Source organism: Myotis brandtii, unplaced genomic scaffold, assembly GCF_000412655.1.
Source record: "Myotis brandtii unplaced genomic scaffold, ASM41265v1 scaffold520, whole genome shotgun sequence".
Lineage (NCBI taxonomy): Eukaryota > Metazoa > Chordata > Mammalia > Chiroptera > Vespertilionidae > Myotis > Myotis brandtii.
The window spans coordinates 2,021,920-2,046,999 of record NW_005369827.1 but is presented as its reverse complement, the minus strand read 5'-3'; the positions used below and the strand labels follow the sequence as shown (position 1 = coordinate 2,046,999).

Genomic DNA, 25,080 nt, shown 5'->3' with positions numbered 1-25,080 from the left:
TCTTGGGCTCTGTCTCAGATGTACTGAATCGTAATTTGTATTGAATGCTGTTACACATGCAAGTTGTAAACTCTAGAACACAGTATACCCCGGGCAGCAGGTGAAGTGGACATGCCCCGAAGGGCCAAGACCTGTACTCGCTGTTCTTTTCCATTTCCCCTCTGCTCCTCTAGTCTAAAATAATTCCCTCCATATATGGTAAAGATAAAAAATGAGATCATAAATTTTTGTTAGCAAGGCATAGCAACCCAGTTGAGAAACCCAACTGTCTCATGCATAAACATTTCGTTCATTGAGCATTCATTAAGTGCCTACTCTGTTCCAGGCATACATGTGGCTGTCGTGCACCCTGTAGTTCAAGCTTGCACACCTGAAACCTCTATGATTTTAGTGACCAATGTCACCCAGTAAATTCAGTGGGAAAAAAGGTTTGCATATACTGCAGTAGAAACATACAGAGGCCAAGAGGACAGAGTGGTTCGTTCTGTAGGGATGGGGGCTGGAAGTCAGAAAGACAAATGGTCTCTGAGCTGAGTCTTCCTTAAAAAATTTTTAAATTGATTTTTAGAGAGAGAGAAAGGGAGAGAGAAACATTGATGTGAGAAGCATAACATCTATTGGCTGCCTCCTGTATGCCCCCCACTGGGGACGGAGCCTGCAACCCAGGCATGTGCCCTGGCCGAGAATCGAACTAGCAACCTTTTGGTGCACAGGATAATGCCCAACCACTGAGCAACACTGGCCAGGGCTCTGGGTTGAGTCTTGAAATATGAATCAGTGAACATGAGTTACAAGCATGCTTGGCTCTGAAGAGAGCACAAAGTTGGATAAGCTGGATCCCTTCCTTCAAGGATGGTTTGCTGGATTTAAGGACAGGAGACCGTGTTTAAAACTATAAATGACAATATGAAGCACGTTGGTATTGGGGTAGAACCGAAGAGCAGGGTCTGAATATTAGCTTCACAACTTCGTGACCTTGAACAAGTTTATTTCACCCGTCTGAGTAGCCATTTCTTGGGTAAAGTAGGGATAAAATAACATAAACTACTTCACAGAATTGCAGTGATTTAAAATAAAGTAACAGAGCAAAGCACTTACTTGCTTTGGGTGCAGAATCAATGCTATGTGGTGAAGAGATAAGTGCCGAGTGAGTGCCATAGGCAGAAATATTGAGTAAGAACAAAGAAAAGAGAGGTCATTTCTGCCTGGACTCTGAGGGACCTTGTGGCCAACATGGCTTTGAGGATGTGGACGAGGAAGAAGGGTGTGAAAAATGGACCATTGGGAACTGAAGTAAAAGATAAAGCTGCAGTTTTGAGACTGGATAGACGAAGGAAAGAGGTAACAGAAACGAGGGATCAAGTTTGTGGCGGGGGTTGGGGGGAGGAAATTCCATGTCAGACACATTGAGTTGGGGCAGCTGCTGAAAGCTATGGGTCTGGGATGTGTGTTTGCTCACAAGGCTTGTAATTCAGGTGCCTGGCCCTGTTCTACGCTTGACCAGAGGTGGGCACGGGATGAAGTCAGTGTACATCTTGCTAAGGGGCTCTTTCTGCCTCGTTGGAGATGCCCACAGCCACACCGGGTTTCTCGTCAGATGGGAACCAAGGCAGAGCTTTTAAAACCTGGAGACCTAACTCTTCTTCAAAATGGGTGCAGGAGAACTGAACTTTTCTGTTGCTAATCTTGACCCTTGTTTTCCTTTCCCTTGGGTTTCTTTTTCTTTTTCAATCTCCCTCTCCCAGCTAACATCCATTAATTGCTGCAGAACAGAAATGAATCGGAAAAAGATTTTTGAATTCTGAAATGGAAAAAGTTTTTTGAAAAATGGACTGAATGCTCTAACACCAGTGGACTGTATTCCTATTTGTGTCAGTTTCCTTTCAACCATAAGCTCTTTTATGATCTCTCTTTATACAGAATAGATACAGCCTGAAGTAACCATGGTTACTCATTTTTATGTTAGGGCTACCCTGCCATAGAAGATGCTAGCATTTTACCAAGTTTGCTTTATCTCTGTATCACTCTGTTTCTCTCTCTCTCTCTCTCTCTCTCTCTCTCTCCACACACACTTATTTTTTTTGCTGAACCATTTGAATTAGTTGTAGAGATATGACCTTTAGCACAAGAATATTCTTCCACCTAACTGATAATACTATTATCACCTAGAAATATTATCTCACATATAGATAATATTTGAATACCTACTTAAACTTCCTAAATTATTCCATTAATGTCTTTTCTAACCCCTCTCCTCATCCAAGACTCATCAGTTATTTGTTGCATTTTGTCTTTTTCGTTTCCTTCCATCTAAAACAGTCACCCTGTTTTTGTTTTGTTTTGTGTTTGTCATTTCCAGCACTGATATCTTGGAAGATTCCAAGACAGTTGTCTTATAGAAAGTACTTTGGTTACATACAGATTAAGCATTTTGACAGACATATCACATAGCTCCTGTGGAGACACATACGTTCAGTTGTCCTATAACTGAGCTCAAGGTACCTTTTCTCTTAGGTAAGTGGTAAGTTTTCTGTGGGGTGATACTCCGAGACTGAGTGTCCTGTCCCACAGCAACCTTTCCCCTTGTGGCTTTAGCATCCATTTATGATCCTTGAGTGAATCAATAATTGCCTCGCTGGTTGTAAAGTAGGATTTTCTATTTCTGCTATTCTTTGGTGTTTATTAGCTCGCATTTTTAAACTGATAAGAACAGATACTACACTTGATCTTAGCCAAAAGGCCGAGAAGCGACGCTAGCATTTTTAAAATAAAGATGAGCTTCCCACTATCCTCTTTTTCATGAATATCTGTGGGTAAATGGTTCCTTTTTACTCAGTGTGTTCTAATTCATCCATATCATTTTGTTGTTCAAAATGATGACCAGCTCCTATGTCTTTTTGTCTTGTCTGCATTAATAGTTGAGCATGTCTTGCTTTCTGGCATAGAAAGATGTTCTAGGCTTATCTTGTACTTTTCTTAGCTCAGGCCTGTACCCAACTATTTCTCCAAAGAGCTAAAATATTTAGAAACCAAAATCTGGGTAATTTTCCTTAAAAATGCATATAATCCAGAGAAAGTTAAATGTCACTCATCATTTGTTTAAGCTCCCCCACCCTTGAACTTCTGCTAAAATATTCCATGGAAGTATTGGGAGTTTAGAAATTAGAAGGAAAGAACCAGTGAGAGGAGGAGGTCATTGAAAGTGAAGGTCTTTGGGCTTTGGACCGGAAGTGGCACAGTGATGCAAAAAATGACCTGCGATGGTGCCAAAGACCAATTTAGATTATGTTGGAATTCTGCCCAGGGAGAGACTAGAGAGCCCGAGAAAACAATTTCTGCTTGTTTTCCAGGTAGACTCTGAAAACATTGGTTGCCCTTTTTTTAATATCCGGTAATGCTACGAGACTGTATTCCCCTGAGCTATGCATATGCTAATTCTTGCAGCAATTTAAGAAATATAGGTTTCATACTGAGAGTTCCTCAGTGCTCTACATTTTCAGTCAGTGTGAAGCATGTAGAGATGGGTGTATATTTCAGCATGTCTTCCTTTAAAAATCAAAATTCATAGATTTTCTTTTGAGTACTCATAGTTGAGTATAATATCTGAGTTTACTTGCTAATTATAATATTTGGTTGCAAATTGTTAAAAGTGCCTATGTGCAGCAACTTGTGAGACACAGAAACCAAAAATTCCCAAGTTATTTTCCAAAGTAATCAGCATGCATTTGATAAAATGATAGTCTCCGAGGGGGATCTTGAACTTGAACTGACTGATTTTTTTGGAACTCAATATCTCCTCTGTGATCTATTTTTATAAGTAATAGCATAATTAAAATGTTCATTTGCCTATTCTGTTCTTTCAAACAAAACAAAACACGATGCCAGTAGCTTTTGTTTCCATTTGCTAGGGAACCTATGAAAATGCTTAAAAATACAAAAGCAGATTTGAAACAGAAGGGCTTTGTTTTTGTGTGTGTGTTTTTTTATGGAAGTCAGCATTTTTTGAAAGAAAACAAAGAAGTAACGACTACTACATCTATGCTTTGTGCAGCAGGAATATGGTTATTATTCAGGTGTATATACATCTAATCTTCTAGATGCTTTGTAGTTTTATGAAACTAAACCACACACACACACACACACACTGATTTTTAATCTTCAGTACATTTTTTGAGAATGGAAAGTCATAGTAAAGCAGCTGCTCTATACAAAATAGTTACTGGCTGTATGATACGTGAGAAGGTTAAACTGAATATGGAAAGGGACACATCATTTAAATGTGCTGCTAACAAGTGCAGGTGAGTGAACTCAGGTGGGTGGGGGCCAATTTGACTCTTGAGTACTATCACCGTTCAGTTCTTATGTGATTTCAGCCTATGGGATTAACTAAATACACTCATGACTCAAGAGTCACCACTTTTGGCAAATGGATTATTTTCAAAGTCAAATTCCATCGTGGTTGGGAACATTTTTAAAAAATATATATTTTATTGATTTTTTACAGAGAGGAAGGGAGAGGGATAGAGAGAAACATAGATGAGAGAGAAACATCGATCAGCTGCCTCCTGCACAATCCCCACTGGGGATGTGCCCGCAACCAAAGTACATGCCCTTGACTGGAATCGAACCTGGGACCCTTGAGTTCCCAGGCTGACCCTCTATCCACTGAGCCAAACTGGTTAGGGCGTGGTTGGGAACATTTTTAATATAACCGAGTTCTTTTAGAGATTATAAAGATCAGTCTGTCTGTTCTCACTTTCTATTTAAAACTGCCCAAGTGAGCCCTGACTGGTTTGGCTCAGTGGATAGAGCGCCTGCCTGCGGACTGAAGGGTCCCTGGTTTGATTCCGGTCAAGGGCATGAACCTGGGTTGTGGGCAAATCCCCAGAAGGGGGTGTGCAGGAGGCAGCTGATCGATGTTTCTCTCTCATTGATGTTTCTAACTCTCTATCTCTCTCCCTTCCTCTCTGTAAAAAAACAATAAAGTATATTTAAAAAAAAAACAAAACTGCCCAAGTGAACGTTCATCCCTGTGCCCAAATCCATCACTCCTTGTATTTCTTTCATCTTGCTCTTGTTTGAAAGGAGCTTTATCCAGAACACAATTTCTTCATTCAATATAGAATTTCCTTCAGACATTAAGACAGTTTGTATACAATTATATAATTTAAAGATCTTTCATCTGGATTTTACCAAGTCCATGATTGTTTTAGCCAATAAAAGCAAATTATATTTTGGACTCTGTAATGGATTTATATACTTTGAACATCCCTGTTGGGGCTGGGTTGCCCTTGAACTGTGAGTTAGAAAATACTTTTAAGGGTACAGTCGTAAGACTAGATCTGTTAATACTGGTGGAGAAAGCTTCTGGTGTCCTGGGTCTTGGGCTGGTCTTCATTCTGTTGTCTGGATTCGTGTGTGAAATTAAAGTGGGGATAAAAAGAGATTTTTCCACCAAGTGGCTCAGTCTTATTTTTATATAGCACATTGTTATTTTATAATTGGAAAAATAGATAGGATTATTGTGGAAAATTTGGGTACCACAGGAGATGCAAAGAAAGCAAAATTATTCTTCTCTAATTCTATTATCTCTAGTAAGCAGCTATTCACATGTTGACTTATTTTTTACTTCTAGTTTTTTTTTCTAGATGTAAATACTTTGAAACAAAATTGGTATCATACTGAACATTTTGCCTTATAGTCTGCATTCCCATGAACACTACTTAAAAACATTTTCCCACTTAAATGCCTTACAGATTTAAAAAATCTGTTTATCCATTGTTGGTACTTAAAGTTTTTGAATTGCTTGAAATGATATTACTTATAATAGAAAACTTCTTAGTATATATCTTTATGTATAATTTACACTTTTTTTAAAGGATAAATTCAAAGTCTTTTTTTAATAAACTAATTTAAAGTTTGTCCTTTCCAGCAATTACGGTTAAGCCCTGTTATATGCAAGAATCTATCTTTATAACACCATCATCTTGGTCTGAAAAGAATGGTGCAGTAACACCTTATTTATCTAACACCATTAGGGGACTTCTCAGAAATAAATTTTTTCACATAACTGAAACTGACCCTTAAGAGTCCATACTTGGTAATTGTAAACATTGTGAATGAGAATCTTTCTAACATTGTATTATATATGCTGCCATTCCCTTTAACATAATGCAAAGATTTGAAAAATCACAATGCAACTCCTTCTGGTTTAAATCATAAGCAATCTTATACACCAGGGGTGGGGAACTTTTTCCTGCCAAGGGCCATTTGGATATTTATAACATCATTCTCGGGCCATACAAAATTATCAACTTAAAAATCAGCCTTCTAGACCGACTGGCAGGTGGTTGAGCAACCACCTATAAACCAAGGAGGTCAAGATTCAATTCCCAGTCAGGGCACATGCCTGGGTTGTGGGCTTGATCCCCATTTTGGGGGGTGCAGGAGGCAGCTGATCAATGATTATCTCTCATCATTGATGTTTCTATCTCTCTCCCTCTCCCTTCCTCTCTGAAATCAATAAAAAAATATTTTTAAAAAATCAGCCTGCTGTATTTGGTCAAACATTTAATTAACTCACCTCTAATGCCTTGGCAGGCCAGACCAAATGATTTTGAGGGTCTTATACAGCCCGTGGGGTGGACATTCCCCACCTCTGTTATAAACACTAGTTATCGTACAATTGGTTCTGCTAAAATGTGATGCACGCATTTCTAAAAACCACAATGCTATGCAAAATCATGCAGTAGAACCCAACCCACAACACAACACTTACAGGATAAATGGGGTCAGGGACATAGCACTCAAAAACCTTTATCAGTGTTTACTAGTGATACATTAAAAAAAAAAGATAGGAACTGATCACAAATTGTAGCACAATTTTACACATATTAATTGGTTAAGGAATAAATAAATATGGCACTTTACCTTGACAAAGTCCTGACCTTTTCTTGTCTGAGGGTTTGGAAGGGTTGCAGCCTGTGAGGTATTCCTGAAATCTGAAGGAAGGTTGGGGCACCCGATGTGGATGGGTGTGGCTCATAGCACACCTGTGGGAACAGACCACTAGTGCGTGTGTGAGGCATGGACTTTTGCATTCTATCTAAACTTACACATCTGGGTTCTACCTGGGTGCAGTCTTCTGCTATTACCCAGCATTGCTTGCAATGAAATGATGCATAAACAAATGTGAAATTCGAGTTACGCTCAAATTGTCTCCTACTGTATCAGTCTTGGAACAAACATAAGGTTTAGCAGAATTGAGTATACTGTGTGGTAATAAGGTGAAGTGGAGGAGATATTCTGCTTGTGTCTATCCTGTGTAGAGTTAATATGTGCAAAACAAGAATCTGGCATGAGAGTCAACACTATGAGTGTTGGCAGTAACAATGACAATAATAATAAAAGATGTCTATTGATGTTCCTGGGATTCTGCCTGCTTTTCAGTTACGACCGCTATTGTAGCAGTTCTTCCTGTCTTCTTCTAATTGACCTATTTTTCAACCTCTTCTGGCTCACAGAGGAGTTCATCACGCTTCTTAGAATTACGTCTAACACAAGGCCCCGAATGGGAGAGCACAGACTTGAGGTTATGGTTTACCTGTGGCATCTGTTTCACCGGCTCAAACTTTGTAATCTTGTGAATGAGCTATTATGTATGTATTCATTCACAGCATTGTTGGGGAAGTAACTTACGTTTTAAATCAGGTTATTATCATGCAGATTGTTGGATTTTCTGTTTTATTAGAAAAAAATTAACAGGACTCTTCTTATTCCCACCTGCTGCAGGGAAGGGTGCCTAAGGGAATATATCTGAAGGGCATTAAGTTGCTGGTGATTTTCTTTGTTATTGTTCCCGTCTGTTCAAACTGCCTGTGTTTGTGAGATGAACTCGCCTTTGGAAGGTGGTGCAGGCACAAGTGTGATTGCAGTAGACCTTCCCTCCCAAGTCTCGGTATAATTAGAAGTCCAGATCCACCCTCAGTTGCTCTTTATGACTCCCTGAGAAGGACATTTTTACCATGAATGGTTGCCAAGAAGCCTCGCTGATTCCTGCTTTAGTAACTTTAATAAGACAACAGATCAAAATGCGGTCCAGATTTAGTAAGCCTTGTTAGTATTGTTCTGGAAGAAAGGTAGCTCACAAAACTCATCATTCAGCTATTCAGTGAAATCTACACTTTAATTATGCAGAGAGGATGTGAATAGCAATGGGGTGTTTTGATTTTTAATTTCTAATCTGACTTTGAATTTTAACTATTTTTGTCTCTACACAATTTTTAGATACATCTGGGCTGCCTGACCTCACTGAGTGATTGCTATTAATTAACAAGACTTTGTGGGAGAAAGGAACTTGCCTTTTGAGCTTTGTACCAAAGATCTGGGAAAAGTAAGTCATTTTCTAACTAGCTTTTAAAAAAAATTCCGATATACTTCTCTCAGAAAGTTAACCGTGTGTCTGTGGCCTTTCTGCTTTCTTTCTGTCCTGGCTTTGTAAGTTTTATGTATTCTTATGGATTTGAAACATGGAAAGGGACTCAGGAGACCTTTTCAAAAAAACCTTCTAAAGAGGTTTGAATAACTCTCTGCATTGTGCCATTTCTTTTGGGTTTCAAAAACTGAGTCCTCAAGGTTGTAATAAAGCCTTTTAATTGATGTGCAGTAGATGAATTAAACTTTAAAAATAAGGGATGCAATGTGGTGTGACAGAAAAGTGAGTCCAGTTTTATGAGCTTCAGGTATTTTAGACTTTTATATGGGCTCTTTGATTCTGAATTTTTGGAATAAGAATGAAATCCATTTGGTTCTTTTCTTGTCTGGAAGGGAAAACAAAATGTAGAGTCACTTGTTCAAGATGTTCTTCATATAGCCTGGTCTTGGAAGATTTGGTGCACCTGCCGGTTTTATTATTTTATACCTTTTTGAGGGACTTTCAGATATGCTAATTGAGACACCTGTATGAATGGTTTTGCTATCTTTTAGAAAAAATTGCTTGAGACTATAAAGTTTAATTTTATTCTCTGACATTTTTGAAAAGGTGAAATGGGCCTTAAAAATAATACAGTCACTGTACTTTGCTGTAGATACTACTTGGAAGCATGCATGGCCCATAAGAATGCAAGCAAAACAACACACACACACACACACACACACACACACACACACACCTTCTTTCTGGCATGTTCCAGGAACAATATCATTGACAATAGGAACTGTGCATGCATTTAATTACTAGGTAGTTTTCTAAACTAGGTATGCCTTGTGTCTTACAGCTCCTCTACATATTTGATAGTACAAATGAACTAGTTGAAGCAGCTAAAGTAAAGCAAGGCAGAAAAGAACTTTGCTCTAGAAGTTCTATAGAAACATTAAATAATACCAGATTTTATTAGACTAGTGGCCCAGTGCACAGATTCATGCTCATTGAAAGGAAATTAATTAGAAGAAATATTTTAATATCGCTATTCGCCCTTTCTCTATAATAGAAGTGTCAACCAAATTCATGATCGACAATGACAGATTGAAACACGCATGCAATTATCGCCGTGAGAGCTTTATATGTATTGTGCATGTGTGAGTCAACTTAGCCTTTTATAGATATAGAATAAACTTGCTTAATTAGACCTGCTTTCTGATGTAGCTAAACTTTTTCCAGCCCAGTGAAGGACCCCAGCTTCTCTTTCACATAATTGTCAGCAACACAGCAGTAAATATCAATAGGAAGCAGATTATTATTGTAGATCACGCAGGAAGAACAAAGGGTAAAATATTTAACCGTAGCAGTGTTTGACTATATTCTGCGCAGTGAGACAACCTGAGGTCATTTTCGAGGTCTACCATTTCTTACTTCTTTTCAGTCGGGTCAAGTTTCTAAACTTTCTAAATCTCTGTTTTAGAAAGAAAATAGGCAAATAAAAAGAAAATAGGATTCTGCTGAGTCTCCTATCTACCTACTCCAGGACTTCTGTGAGGATCAAATGAGATGAGGCATGGGAAAATGCTCCACAGACATTTGGTTAAAGTGTAAAATGTTTGCACCTGGCTATAAAGCAAGGCCCTTTCCTGGGCTGAAGAAACTGCAAGGAGGGTAGTCGCTAGGGAGAGGAAGCCGGGAGTTGTTGTGTGACATCATTACCCGGAGCCCACAGCAATGATCATTTCCGGGCTGGGCTGGGCTGTGGGCCGCATTTTGCACCATGGGATCTTGACATCGTTGGCTGCAATTTGGTGGGGTGTCACTCCTGGGTGGTGATGGAGCCTGTGTCCTACTTGGGGGAAGCCGAGTGTTGGTTTGTTGGCGCCAGGTCCGTGGTGCCATTTATTTTTAAATGGCTAGTGTGTGTCATGGCAGCTCCTGCATTGAGCGTCTGCCCCCTGATGGTCAGTGCATGTCATAGCTACCGGTTGGACGGACACTTAGCCTTTTATATATATAGATTGTATTTACTATAAACTTACTTGTAATTAGATTGTGTATTTTTTGGTAGTAATTATAATAATAAGGTAAGGGTCTTTAACTATGAACCCCATTTGAAGTTTAATAAGATATTTGTACTGAAAAAATGCTATACACACACATAGAGTACTCACACACCACAAATATAATTCTGAGTGCTGTCGAGTCTCTGCTCATATAGTCCATTGAAAGGAAGGACTTTGAAAATTTCCTCCCAAAACAGTTGCTTTGCTCCAGTGAAATATTGCAATAGTGAAATACTGTTGGCAATGGAATTTTAAAAAATGATAGCAGTTTTTATTTAGTTAAAGTTTGTAGTCTTATATTCACATATTGACCTTAAAATAAAGGAAATCCTATTGGTATAGTTGTTATTCCAACTTGGAAGGATATTTGAAAGAGGATTATGTTGGAAGTCACCAATCTGTTCACAGAAATGGAATGAAAAGGACAAAAGATTAATTCTCTGGGCCTCAGGTTTCAGATATTTGCAGTGGTGTTTGGATTGGAGATAGAACGTAGTCTCAGAAAGTAAGCTGCTTAAACAGCCTTTCAAATCATTTAGGATCTCTTGAAAATTTAATATAGTCTCTGGTGAAATATTTTGCTTCCATTATACCAAAATGTTCCCTTTGGGACATTGTTGTAAAAGTCATTTTTCCATTTTGTGGAGGCAAGGTAGCTATAGGACTTTTGATCACAATAATAAGCTAAGACAGACACTGTGTTGCCAGAGGGACCATAGCAAACAGATCTCTGCTCACTAAACCTGATGTCATAGGTGAATTTTTATATGCACCAAAGGATGTTCATAATTCGCCTTTAAGCTAGCAAAAAATAAAAGAAGGAGGTTATCGTATATAAGTATGCTCCACATGGATCTCGTCCTGAAGAAATAGTTATGTGGAAGTAATCATTAAGGGAGGAGGAGGGACATCCTTTCTGAAATTTACAAGCCACGAGCAAACGGTGCTGACAGTACTTTGTACACTCTCAGGGGTGCTTACATGTGTTGGTGACTGGTTTCTTTTCGAGGAGGCAAGCCCACGGTTTTAGGGAAAATTCAGAACCACAGACCACCTCCGCACTTCTCTTTAACTCCCTTTTGTCCTCTACTTTTATTTTTTTCTTAATCACAAATATGTTTTCAAGTCTTCCCTGTTTCAAGTATTTTTATTTAATTATCTGAGGTCGATTTCTGGAAACTTGAGTCTGTAATGTTGACAAAATATAGATACACTTTTGAAAAATTAGCCATGGATGATTAACAAGTAAAAAAACAGCTTCTATTTTATTATCTTATTTAATATGTGCATATGTTTATGTTAATATTAAAAGAGTAGTATATGCCATAAATTATTTGGTACCCTGTTTTTTTCCATTTAACAATAAATAATGAACTCCTATGCTAATAAATAAATTAAAAAAAATCCTCACCAGAGGATATGTTTTTATTGATTTTGATGTGAGAGAGAAATATCGATTGGTTGCCTCCCATATGAGTCCCGACTGGGGATTGAACCCACCATCTAGGTATGTGCCCTGACCGGGAATTGAACCCACAACCTTTTGGTGCACAGGGCAAAACTCCAACCAACTAAGCCACCCGACCAGGGCCCTATCCTAATAAATATTTATCTATAGTATCATTCTTAGTGAAAGCGTAACGGTTGGATCTTAGCTTTATGTTGATTTGAGGCTGTCCCGGCTTTCAGTTAGAGAGGAGTAGAAATAGCTAGGTTTTTCATTTGCAAACAGAGAATAGATTAGGACTGCCCTTCTGTAATCTCTGCAGTGTTTACTGTAACCAGACATCTTCTGAATAGGAGGCTCGTGGGGCTAAATATGTGGTTCAAATTGTAGGTGTTACTGTCTGACAGGTACTGTGTATAAAGCATTGTGTCTTCTTTGGGCCCTTTGTTCTATTACAAGAATGCAGGTGACATATTCCTCCCACTTAGCTGTCTCCATCAATATTTCTGTTCTTAAGGAAGGATTCTACCTACATATTTCTTCCTCGAAAGAAACTCTGTCTCAGATAAGGTAATGGGTACAGAAGGAACATTTATAGACTTTGGGATATAATGTATTGGAATAAATTTGAATTCAAATTAATTGGAGATGCAAAATGTTTTAGAGACCTTTGCATGCTTTCTCAATTTTAAGTTTATTTATTAAGCCAACATCTGTTGAGCAACAACTATGTGCCAGGCACTGTGTTAGGAGCTCATTATTCAAAGATTAATGAGATATGCTCTTGCTTTCAAGGAACTTAACTTGAGTTTCAAATTCAGAACTCAAATAACATTTATTCAGCTTGTACGGTATGCCGAGCAGTGGGCTGGATGGGTGGTCTTAGATGAGGTCTTTGGCTAGTAAAATTGAGTAATGATATTTATCAACCCATCCCCTACAAAATAAGTTATGAATAGAATTTTCTAATCTATACATTTTTTTCTTCCATTATATTTTATTAAACTTTTGGTACCTGCTACTACTTGTTAAGTTAAATTAGCAAATGGGAAAAAAAGTTAAACAAATAACAAGCATTTAATTGATAAATTTAGAATGATGATTTTAAAAACATGTATGTGTGTGTACATGTGTATTTTTTATATTTAGAAACCTGTATACATTTAATGTAGTCATACTTTCTCCTAGTAGAGTAGTTCTTAGTTCACATGATACAAATAAACATATCAAGATTGACTTTATTTTTCTTTTTTTAAGTATATCAAGATTTAATGGCGTTCTGCCCTTAGGGTAGCTCCACTGTCTGAACAAGTATGGAAGCCATAGTGTTTAATCACTTGGTTTTCCCAGTAATTTCTGGGATTGGGGATTATTGAAACTCAGGGGGCAAAGGAACTCGCTCACATTCACACAGCTAGAAAATGTTAGAGTTAGGATTCCACTTTCCATCTGTCTAACTCTTGCAGGATCCTCCTGAGTCCAGTGAGCTGGTGGGGAAGGTGGACTCACACATGCTCCGGGCCTGCCGAGGAGGGGCAGTCATTTCAGCTGAGGAATCGGGAAAGGTGTTTGCTGCACTGAAGAGCTGGCAGGGAAATCAGTCTCAGGGCTGAGCTAGAAGACAGAAAAGCGCAGAAGAGGAGGGGCTGCAGGAAATGCATGCTCCAGGTCAGAGAGGAATGGAGGCTCATGGGTGTTCAGAGAGTGGCTGGGGATGAACGTGTTGGAGAGCAGCGTAGGGTAGGCTCAGGTTGCAAAGCCTCGGTGCCAGAATGAGGAAGGCCTGTGTGTGCCATGCTGGAGATGTGGGGTTTTTAAGCTCTATATCAGTGGTTCTCAACCTTCTGGCCCTTTAAATACAGTTCCTCATGTTGTGACCCAACCATAAAATTATTTTCGTTGCTACTTCATAACTGTAATCTTGCTACTGTTATGAATCATAATGTAAATATCTGATATGCAGGATGGTCTTAGGTGACCCCTGTGAAAGGGTCATTCGACCGCCAAAGGGGTCGAGACCCACATGTTGAGAACTGCTGCTCTATATAATGGTGAGAATTTTACAGTGGAAGACATTTCATAACTGGAGGGGAGTTTTACAAAGGTCACTTGGGGGCAGGCTGCAGTATAGACTGAAGAAGAGGAAACTGGAGACACAGGGCTGCCGTGCCAGGTGTTGCAGATTGTTGACTGCACAAGGGTACGTGTGAGTGGTGGTGGGGACCGATAATGGCCCAGCAGGTTATTCACCAAACTGTGTGCTCTTGGGGTTGGGCCTGCCTAGAGAGGGCCTGCACCTTTAAGAATTTTCGCAACAAGCTGCTCTGCTTGCTTTTAAATTGCTTATAAAATAATAGGAGAGATTAGATCAAGAAATAACCATGTACCCTAAGGCTTGAGTCTGGAGGTGGATGTGATGGTCTGTTTCCTGACTATATGATGTTGGGCATGTTCCCCGTCCTCTCAAAGTCTATTTCCTCATCATTAAGGGAGAGTTAATAGGATCTAGCAGGGCCCCGGACACAGCAGTTAAGGGGCATTGGTGAGAGAAGGAGCTAGGCAGGCAAGATGGACAGATCATAGTCCTGGGGCTGGAAGCCACTGCTAGCAGGCTACCCTGAGAGTGTCCTGAGAACTTATTAAGAGTTTTATATGTTTTATCTTATTTAATCCTACATTCGTTCTGAGAGGTAGATGTCATTGCCTCATTTTAAAGATTTTGAAACTTTGGCTCAGGTGGTTAATAACTTGTCTAATGTCACACAGCCATGGAGTGGCATAGTCAAGGCTTGAGCCCAGGTCTATGTGGCTCTCATGCTCTTAACAGCTGTGCTGAAGTGCTGTGCTTAGAAGTATGTGCTCTATGTTGAACTCCCTTAAAACCCAACTTGAATCTCTCTGATGACATAATCTGATTTTATCTTTTATTGTTTTCCACTTGAATTGGGTCATAGTTTTCATATAATGTTGTGTTTAATTTACTAGACTGTGAGATCCTGAGGAATGGGATGTAGTCTTATTAATTTTTTTTGGTCTTTCCTAACTCTCTGTTCCCTAAATTATGCATAGATAAGGTGATAAATCTCTAAAATTATTTTGTGTCCTAAAATTCGATATTTTTTAATTATGTAAGTAAGGCTTCCGTTGCAGTAAAAGTGAAGTAAAAGGAGTCACCTGCCCTGGCTCCATTGGCTGGAGCATCGTCCTGTACACTAAAAGGTGGCAGGTTTGATTCCCTTTCAGGGCACACACCTAGGCTGTGGGTTCTATCCTCAGTTGGAGCACATATGGGAGGCAACCGATCGATGTGCCTCTCTCCCTCCTCTCTCTCTCTCTCATTAATAAAAACATATCTTCAGGTGAGAATTAAAAAATGATAAAACAAAAGGAGTCACTGGATTTTAGTGTGATATCTGGATTGATTGCTAAAGTTTTAGGAAATTCCTAATTTTGCCATTTTATCAGATAAATAATTGGTGACTTGCTGTCAAAGACTGAAGCCAAGATCAAAGTGCACTTTTGCAAGCCCTCTTTGCAGGCTGTGAAGCCGTGCTTTTGGCTGCATAGTTGTGCCGGGTATAAAAGTCAAATGTCTTGAATGATCATTTTGAGTCCAGGAACCATGTTACACTGTCACTCATGCTGGTGAGGACCTCAGTTTGTAAACTCATGCGGAGCCCTTTTGCTGAAGGTCACTCTTGTTTGGTCCCTGCTGGGTGCAGATTGAGACAAGGGATAGATGTGCTTTCCTCCTTTAGGGCAGATCATCAGGGCCCCGGGGTCACATTGCCTAAGTTTGCATCCAGCTTCTCTCTGCTTCTGAACTCTGTGACCTTGTCGAGAAAGAGTCTGTCAGATGAGGATGGGTAAGAAAACAGGTTGTCGTGATTGGTTCATGTGCTGCTGGTTCATTGGGAATTTAGGGGGGAATCCACATCCTGACGGGAGCCCCTTGTGCTTTAAAGGAGCCCAACGTGTGAGCGTGGAGGACAGATTGGACCCTTCACTGTTACAGCCCATGTTTATCTCAGGACAAGTCTTTGCTGATGTCATAGCAGAGGTCATGTTCTCTTATAACGAGTGCATCTCCTTCGTGAACTCTATGGAGGCAGGTTTGACTGTGCTTCATACTGTTTGCCTGAGGACAGTAGAACGTGATGGCTTTTAAGAAAATGGAAAATGCTATTCCAGATCGGCATTGGCTCTGGGCTTTGAGAAACTCAGGGTTTCTTTCATCTTCCAGAAGAACAGCCCAAGTGAGCTGTGAGAAAGGAAACCAGACCCAGGGATGTTTCCTAGCTTGTCTCTCTGCTGCTCCTGAGAAAGAGGAAGAGAAGGCCCTACACAGCTCCAGCAGCCTCAGTAGGTGGCGAGTTCAGGTGCTCTTGAAATGGAGCGCGTGGGAGCTTCTGATTCCCATGGGCCACTGCGGGGCCTGCGGGAAATGCAAGAACAGCAGGATGGGCCTCAGAACATTGCTCTACTGCAAAAACAAACGTGTGCTGGTCTGCCAGAGTTTATATTCTCTCATAAATGTGAAGTCGCACAAAGACTCATGATGTTATGCCCTCTTGAGGTTTTATATCTTGGATTACTCAAAAAGCAAGCACGTCGGATAAAAATGCTCCCCAAACCCAATCTTATTCTTGGAGTTTACACTTTCGAGTAAGGGCAAACTTGGCTTGTGCATTCTTCACAGAAAAAAGCAGGAGCTCTCAATAAACGTAGCATTAAAAAACCATTTCCAGGGTCCCCTTCCCCCTCTATGTGACCCCTGCAAAAAGCTTCAGTCTGCTGTAAGCTGGTAATCCCTTAACACATGGATACTTCGATGGGGAAAATAAAATCGGGTTGTGCACCTTTCCTTTCACTTGTTAAACTAATTGTTGTTTTCCTGCATTTAAAAGCAGATGTTAAACTCTTCCTTTGATGTTCACCAGCAGACAGACTCCAGTTGTGTTGTAATATGTTTATTCAAACATATCTATTGTTTAAATAAAGATCAGCTGTGGCAAATTAGATTTTGATGGTTACATTTTGATCTGGAGCCACAGAACAGAATAGCAATTTATTCATTCATTCAATTCACATTCATGTGATTCCTGCTTGGCCCCTTACATAGATTGTTTTCAAATCTCACAAATACCACAAAAACCTTGCAAACTAGATAGTGCTATCTCTATTTTATAGATAAGAAAAACAAGGCATAGAGAGTGATCAGAAAACTTACTCACAGTTACATTGCTATTAAGTGTCGGGGAAATACATATGGGTTTTTTTTGGCTGAACCCAAAGCTGCCTTTTAAGAGGAGATAATCACTGGAACAAAGATTTTGAGGAGTTGGAATCAAGAAAAAAGAGGTTAACCTTGAACCTTTTGTTCATTCATTCACTCAGCAGATACCTAGTATTTACCGAGTGCTTATTTTGTGCCAGGCACTCTGCAAGGTGCTGCAGAGTCAGTGGTGGGCAAGACACGGTCGAGTCCTCACCAGCTTCAAGGAGGAAACAATGATTGAAGAAGAGTGTTTGCTCCCCCCAAAGCTGCAGTGTCTTATTTGGGAGAGATTTTTTTTTAAATTGATTTCAGAGGAAGGGAAAGAGAGAGAGAGACATTAATGATGAGATAGAGCAGTGATGGCGAACCTTTTGAGCTCGGCGTGTCAGCATTTTGAAAAACCCTAACTTAACTCTGGTGCCATAGAAATTTTTTGATATTTGCAACCATAGTAAAACAAAGACTCATATTTTTGATATTTATTTTATATATTTAAATGCCATTTAACAAAGAAAAATCAACCAAAAAAATGAGTTCGCGTGTCACCTCTGACACGCGTGTCATAGGTTCGCCATCACTGAGATAGAGTCATTGATAGAAACATAAATGATCTGAGAGAATCATTGACTGGCTGCCTCCTGCACGCCCCCTACTGGGGATCGAGCCCGCAACCCAGGCATGTGCCCTTGACCGGAATTGAACCAGGGATCCACTTGAGCCAAACCAGCTACAGCTTGGTTGGGAGAGATTTTATAAAAAAAAATTTAAGATGTGGAAATTTTGACACCTTAACAAAAGTTTATTTTATTATTCTTTTACATCAGTATATATACTAAATTAATCAACAGAGGGGTGGCTTCACTAGAATACTTCGCAATTGTACCCCTTGTTCGGGCTCCTTAGAACAGGCAGGGATGGAGGTTGGAGTGATACTATATTGAGTTTTAAGTAAAGTGTTGCAAACACAGATTTGAAAAATCACCTGGCAAAGACTGTCTGTTTCAGCTTTGGATTCTGCATGTCATATAGGAGGCACAGTGCCTGGCATGTAGCAAGTGCCAATACCTCTGGTTGGTTGGCTCCGTGATGGGAAATCAAATCGGGGGAAGGAAGCTCATAGGGAGGGGATTAGTTGGGTAACATCAAGGAGGAATGTGAGATTGGCAATAAAAACCCCCGATAAATAAGCAAGGGGGGCCATGACAGATTACAGACTTACTTCACATGTGCAAACTGTTTTAATAACCACGGTGGGGAGGAGCTGTGTTCAGAGGATCTGGACCTGCCATTGAGTTTGGGTGCTTGGGAGAGACGGCAGCCTGCCTTTGATCGTCTAATTGGACTCTTCTGGCTTGCTGTTCACACATGAACCCTCTATGCCCTCTTTCCAACCACGGTGTTGATTTCATTTTTGAGATTTTTGGCTTTTAAGTATGTGGTAGGGTGACCAGACATGTTGGTTTGCTGGGACAATCCTGACTCTGCCTGTTTTCTGTTATTATATTTCGTAATGTTCCCTCTCAATATCATGTATCCTGGTTTGGAAGGTAAATTAAATGGCCACCCTGCTAAGAAGGGAATTTGGTGGTGGTCTATATCTTTAAAGGAAACCTTTATAGCATCCAGACTACTTTGAGGAATTAACTTAATGTGGATGTAGTACCAGTAAAATTACACAATACACTAGTGTCTGATTTCTTATAATTAGTAGAAAGAGAAAATGAGTGGTAGCTGAAAAGAATCAGATGTAGGGAGGAATAAGTTGATTTCAACAAAATGAACTTTAATTACAACTAATGGCTGGCATCGCCATATGAGAAAGGGCATTTAAAGGTTATCCTGATGATGGGTAGTGTTTAGGGGACCTGGCATGCTTCGAGGAAATCTTGGCATCATCAGTAGTTTTGATTTAGAGTTTCAGTGTTTCCACAGCAATGGTAATTGAATGCAGATGCATTTTCATTTGTTCTCTAAGTAGAAAGTAAAAGAAATAATTCTTTAGAACAGAGGCTTTGTCAGAGATTTAAAGAAATGGCTGGATGGAAAGTTGTTACATTCAAATCCGCCCCCCCCCCCAAATCTTCTGTTAAATCGTGTCTTTTGTTGAAATATTTTAATCAAATGAGGCATTCATATAGGGACTTCAAGGGTATTAATGGAATCTATATCGGGATTTTTCTCTTAATAAATAGGGTTAAGTTGGTTTTTATAGTTCATTTATATGGATTTGAAGAAACAAGCTAGTATTTTGTCATACAGATGTATGTGAAAGCTTTAGGTATTCAGGTAATGCCTGACAGTAATTGCAGTATAAGAGTGGGTGGATTAAAATCATGCTTATGACCAGTCTTTTCCACATTAATATTTTATGAGATAGTGATGCATTTGCCTTCAGGTCCCATTGTTTCTTGTTCCCTGCAGTTTAATCTTTCATAGGAGGGTAGATTTCTAGAGTAGAGGGACTGTTTCTATACAATCCTATAAAATTCCATTTGTTTTGGAATTAAATTTGGACTTTGCCACTGGCTATCTCTGGGTTAAGTTCTTTCTCTGAGGCTCAACTTTCTAGCCTATAAAATGGGGAAAACGATATCTATTGCTTAGAGTTAGTTAATATGTTTATTCATTCCAGAATCTGGAATAAATATTAAGCATGCTACACAAAGTTTAGTGTTCTCCCAGGCTTAGGAATCACTGGCGGATACTGAGGATAGAGAGGCATGTGTTGTTACTGGAAGGGTGAAACTCAAAATAGTTAACCAGTTTCTGGCCAATCAGAATGGATTCTGACTGTAAACATTCTGGGTGGTCATCATGGTTCTCACTGGATGTCAGCCTGTAGTGTCAGTATCAGCAAATCTGTGTGTGACCTGGGATGGTGTGCAAGGAGACCCACTGTGCTTCCTAGTATAAATCAACGCCTCCTCCTCTGAGATGATCGGGAAGGGACACCCCCTTCATATGATGGAGTGAGCTAGCCTTCCACCTGGATTCCTGCCTCGAAGGTTCCCGTTTTCTTTGCGGACCTTGCTGATCATCGCTGCCAGCAGTGTGACAGCCCTTTGGGAATGGTGCTTTCCCATTTTCTATTCCATCCCTAATCTGGAAACAGGTCCTTAGTTCCTTGTAGCAGATAGAAGTGGAGTACATGACTTCTCACAAAACCTCGAGAGTCGCATAAAATTGGTTCCTAGATACGTTGGCCTAGACCAGCGTTTCTCAACCTGTGGGTCACGACCCCTTTGGCGGTCGAACGACCCTTTCACAGGGGTCGCCTAAGACCATCCTGCATATCAGATAATTACATGACAATTCATAACAGTAGCAACATTACAGTTAGGAAGTAGCAACGGAAATAATTTTATGGTTGGGTCACAACATGAGGAACTGTATTTAAAGGGCCAGAAGGTTGAGAACCACTGGCCTAGACCCATTCTCACAGGGTCCTGTACAAGGCTGCCTCTCTGGCCTGACTCCTGACCCCCAACCCAGAAGTGACTGTCAGCCCATCTAGACATAGAGCCCAGGCATCAAAGAGACTGAGGCCCTGGAAGAAGGAGGATTCCCCTCTTCCTCTGCCAAGTTTTTCCTGGCTAGTTCTCCTTCCTTATCTCAGGCTCTGCTCTTCCGAGGATAATTGACATTGGGCACTCTTGCTCTCACAGGGCAGACCCTACCCGCTTCCACAGTGATCAAAAGCTTCCATATAATCCTGGGAGGTTTCTTTCCCATGGCAGGGGGGAGTCGGTGGAACCATATTGGGCATATACTGGTGTAGTTAAAAGTCTTTAAGTAACTGTGTTGTGATCACCTCAGACCTGTTAGTTTGTCTGTCATTAAAAAGACAAGAGATAGCAAGTGTTGGCGAAGATGTGGAGCAAAGGGACCCTTGTGCATTGCTGGTGGGAATGTAAATTGGTGCACCCACTATGGAAAACAGTATGGATGTGTCTAAAAAAATTAAAAATAGACCTACCATATGATCCAGCGATTCTACTGTGAGAACATATCCAAAGGAAATGAAACCATTATCTAGTAGAAGTATCTGTGCTCTCCTATTCATTCAAGCATTATTTTTACAACTGCCAATACATGGAAGCAACCAAAGTGTCCATCAACAGTTGAATGGATAAAGGAACTGCAGTACATATACACAATGGAATATTACTCAGCAGCACTGATTGATAGCCTCTACGATATAAGAGATGTAGACATAGTTATGTCACATAAATTTTTTTTTAATCACGTGTATAAAAGTCTTAAGTATCTGACAGAAAATGGTCCCTCTTCCTCTCTAGCCTTTTTCCTTCAAGTCTAAACCTTCCGAGAGGCCTGTGATGCAGTGTTTGTCCAGAGTTTCATGTGTCTTGTTTCTCCAACAAGCTCAGCTCCCTGTTGCCAGCACCTGTGTCACATGCTTCATTTCTGTTCCACACCTACCACATCCTTCTGTGTTTGTAGTAAGCGTTGAAGGATTGGCGGTTCATTTGACTTGCTCTCAGTTACTACTTTTTCAAATGAGAGACGATATTTCACCATTTTATACTTTTCTTAAAACTTCATCAACTATCAGTTTACATGTGTAATATTGGTGAAACCAATGACATTTTAATTATATCTTGTCATATTTGTTAAATTCAGATTAAGAAGGTGTTTGAGAGATTATATAATCCAATGCAGATTCTTATAGTGAAATCTAAAAATCTGCTACTTCTGATGATTGGAAACAGAACCTTCACAGGACAAATGTGAAACCCTTCCCTGTAAATTTCTGTCTGATCCTGTTAACCATTGCAGAGGTGGGGAACAAAGAACAATTTCTATATACCTAAATACTCACTCACACTTTGGGTACAGTGAGTCCTTTTTGGAAATAGCTATCGAGGGTTCTACCATTTTGAAATTCATTAGCTGGCTATGAATGTGCCTCCTTTGTATTTGGTCATAAGAAGCCAACCTTACTTTTAAATTTCTTTAAAGATAGCGTTGGAGCCCTGGCTGGGTTGCTCAGTTGGTTGGAGTATTGTCCTATACACCAAAAGGTTAAGGTTAAGGTATATGCTGGTCCTGGCACATACCTAGATTGTGGGTTCGATTCCTGATCGAGGGGCATTCGGGGGGCAACCAATTGATGTTTCTCTCTCTCACAGATGCCCCCCCCCCCTTACCTTTCTCTCTAGAAAATCAATAAAAACATATCCTCGGGTGAGGATTTTTTAAAAAGGTAGTCTTGGAAACAGCTTTTGAGGCTGATTTCTTGGAATCCCCCTCCGCTTGCCCCTTTTCTTTTTTTCAGAATTGTATGTTGTTCCCTACAGAGCTATGGTGATTATATTGTGTATTTACTTGGATACACACACCTATTGCTGCGCATAATCACTGTCCATTGTGATCCCCAAATGAAAGAATGGTGCAGAATCTGGAATTGACTGAGATAAATTTATCTCAGCTTTTCAAAACACAGTGTGAACACAGTATAGTTCACTCAGACAATGGTGGGATGGAACTCTTGTTTTAGCGGCCGTTAGATATTTCATGGGAACTGACTGCACAGAATATATGATAAAGATGGCTTGGCAGTTGATAGAATTTGAAGTCGCATTTACATCACCAACTGAGATGAAATAAATTTTTGGCCAAAGTGATTAATAGCCTGAATTCTGTGACTGAGGGATTGATCTCTTGGCAGGTCTTTATGAAATAACACCACAGGCAGGGACATTATACACATGCATCAGGCTGTGCATTTATTTTGTAAGCCTCTCCACAGGGGGAGTATAGGCCTGTGCTGTACAACTAACAAAAACTGTACTTGTACTTTGTCATGCCTTTAACTGTCGCCGTAGCTTGTCCTGAAAGACTTTCTCAGTTTCCAGAAACAATGGGCACCACAGAGAGAGGCTTTCTCTCTTTGCATCCACGTTTCTATTAATGCCATGACTGTTTTATGGGGCCCTTCTGGTCACATCAACAGTTTGTTCTAAGCTATCTATCTTAACTTCTAGCTTCGTCCGCAAAATTTGTGTGGTTAGCCCGAGACATGTGCAGATAAATTGCCTGGGGCTCAGCTTCCTCAGACTGGGAACCAAATATGCTGCAGTTGCTGAGCTGATGGATGCAGCTTTTCAGCAATATTGATGTCGCTACAGTCAGATATAAATCTTTGCATGCCTTGGTGTGCATTTTCATATTCATGTGCAGTTCTTGACCACTGGTTTCCAAATGGCTTCATCTCTCAGAAAGCTCTGTTTTAAGTAGAAAGACAAAGAAAATTGTTCTTCCTCACCCACTCACAACAACACAAATCGTGAGCGTAGTCTTTTTGCCAGACGTAAATAGTGGCAACTCCCAGTTCACACACTGATGACATTCCCATGGCTTGCTGTAAAGTCAGTGAGTGGTTTTGAACTTGGAATGTGTTTCCGAATGGGAGACACCAATTCAAAGAATAGTGGAGCCTATTGAAACTTCTTTAACCCATAACGTTCCAATAGCATTGTTGTCTTTGGACCTTAAAGCCTGACCTTCCCCCATGTTTCCCTGTGGAAAGATGTTCTTGGTTCTGCTTTGGTATCTTAAGGAATATAAACATTTTATTCTTAACATCTGTAGACAGCCACCTATCTCTACCTGGGCATCCTGGGGCACCACATCAGGCAGCGTTCTTAGGAGCAGTGGAGACTGGCTGAATGATTTAAGCAGATAAGTAACTTCTGAGAAAATACTGGGTAGTTTCTTGAACTGCTGAAAGTTGGAAAGGGCAGGAGCAAATAGAGACTAAACAGTCAGGTTCATAGCCAAGGTCATCTGATATGATGAGTTCTCTGCTGGGTGGACCTGATCGTTGAACACTGGGCCATGCTGGTCCGCATTGACCACCCTGTTAGCTACCAGACATTTGCCACCAACTCTGTCACCTTAGCCTTTACTGCCTCTGCGCATGGGGTGTTGTTACCATTGCTCTCAGCCTTGATAATTCCCTTCTGCCCCTGCCCCTTTGTGTCTCCAGCTCTAGATGTAGGTTTGGCCAAGGCTAAGTCATGTGCCCATGCCTTAGCTGCAGGGAGTTCTGGGAAGGTGAGTATCCAGCCATATTGCCTCTGTGTCTACAAGTGTGGCTTTTGTCAGTACTCATGTGATGAGGGATTCCCCAGATATAAGAAGGGGGTTCAGATACTGTACTCTCCATCCTTCCCCCCTCTATAAGGACACATCTTCACTATAAGACGCTATAGTGGGGTTCTGGTAGAAGGGGAGTGGCCAGCATGTTTATCCATCTGAAGCTGCAGTTAATGGAATCAGTGGTAACGACGATGGCTCACTTTTCCTGTGCACTGGTGGTGTTCAGGGACCTCTTCACCATGTGTTACTAAAGCCGGGGGGGGGGGGGTGACTTGATGATTTAGGCATATTTGACCTCTCACAGTATGTTCCTTATTACTTCAAGATAAAATTAATTAAATTGAATATTAATGGTTTGATGAGGAGGAGCAGATTAAGGTTTATCTGTTTCCTTATTTATAGTATAAAATGAAATTTCACATTGTCAGTTAGTCTTATATAGTTGGATGGTTTAATGAAATTCTACCCTTTTTAAAATTTGTTTTTTATTTGCAATAAGACATATATATAGCTTGCAACTTCCTGCCTACTTATTTGCATTATTCCCACTTCTCAGAGGCAACTACTTTGAATTCATTTAGTTCTTCTTCTAATATTTACTTCCATATAGCTAATTAATATGTTTATATTGATATTTCTTGATTTGTAAAAATATATATTTTTATTGTCAGAGAGAAGAAGGGAGAAGGAGAGAGAGATAGAAACATCAATGATGAGAGAGAATCATTGATCAGCTGCCTCCTGCACC

The 25,080-nt window shown here is 40.1% G+C and overlaps 1 protein-coding gene across 11 annotated transcripts in view; it reads left to right on the top strand.

Moving 5' to 3' along the window:
• The window catches only part of APBB2 (amyloid beta (A4) precursor protein-binding, family B, member 2), a 261,166-nt gene that overhangs the window by 29,393 nt on the left and 206,693 nt on the right, over positions 1–25,080 (top strand). For 10 of the 11 annotated variants that reach the window (XM_014548710.1, XM_005877464.2, XM_005877467.2 and 7 more), the window contains exon 2: positions 8,287–8,392. The exons of the other annotated variant lie outside the window; for it this stretch is intronic. The gene's annotated coding sequence lies outside the window, so the exon portion shown is untranslated. The remainder of the gene's footprint in view (positions 1–8,286; positions 8,393–25,080) is intronic. 11 annotated transcript variants of the gene reach the window in all.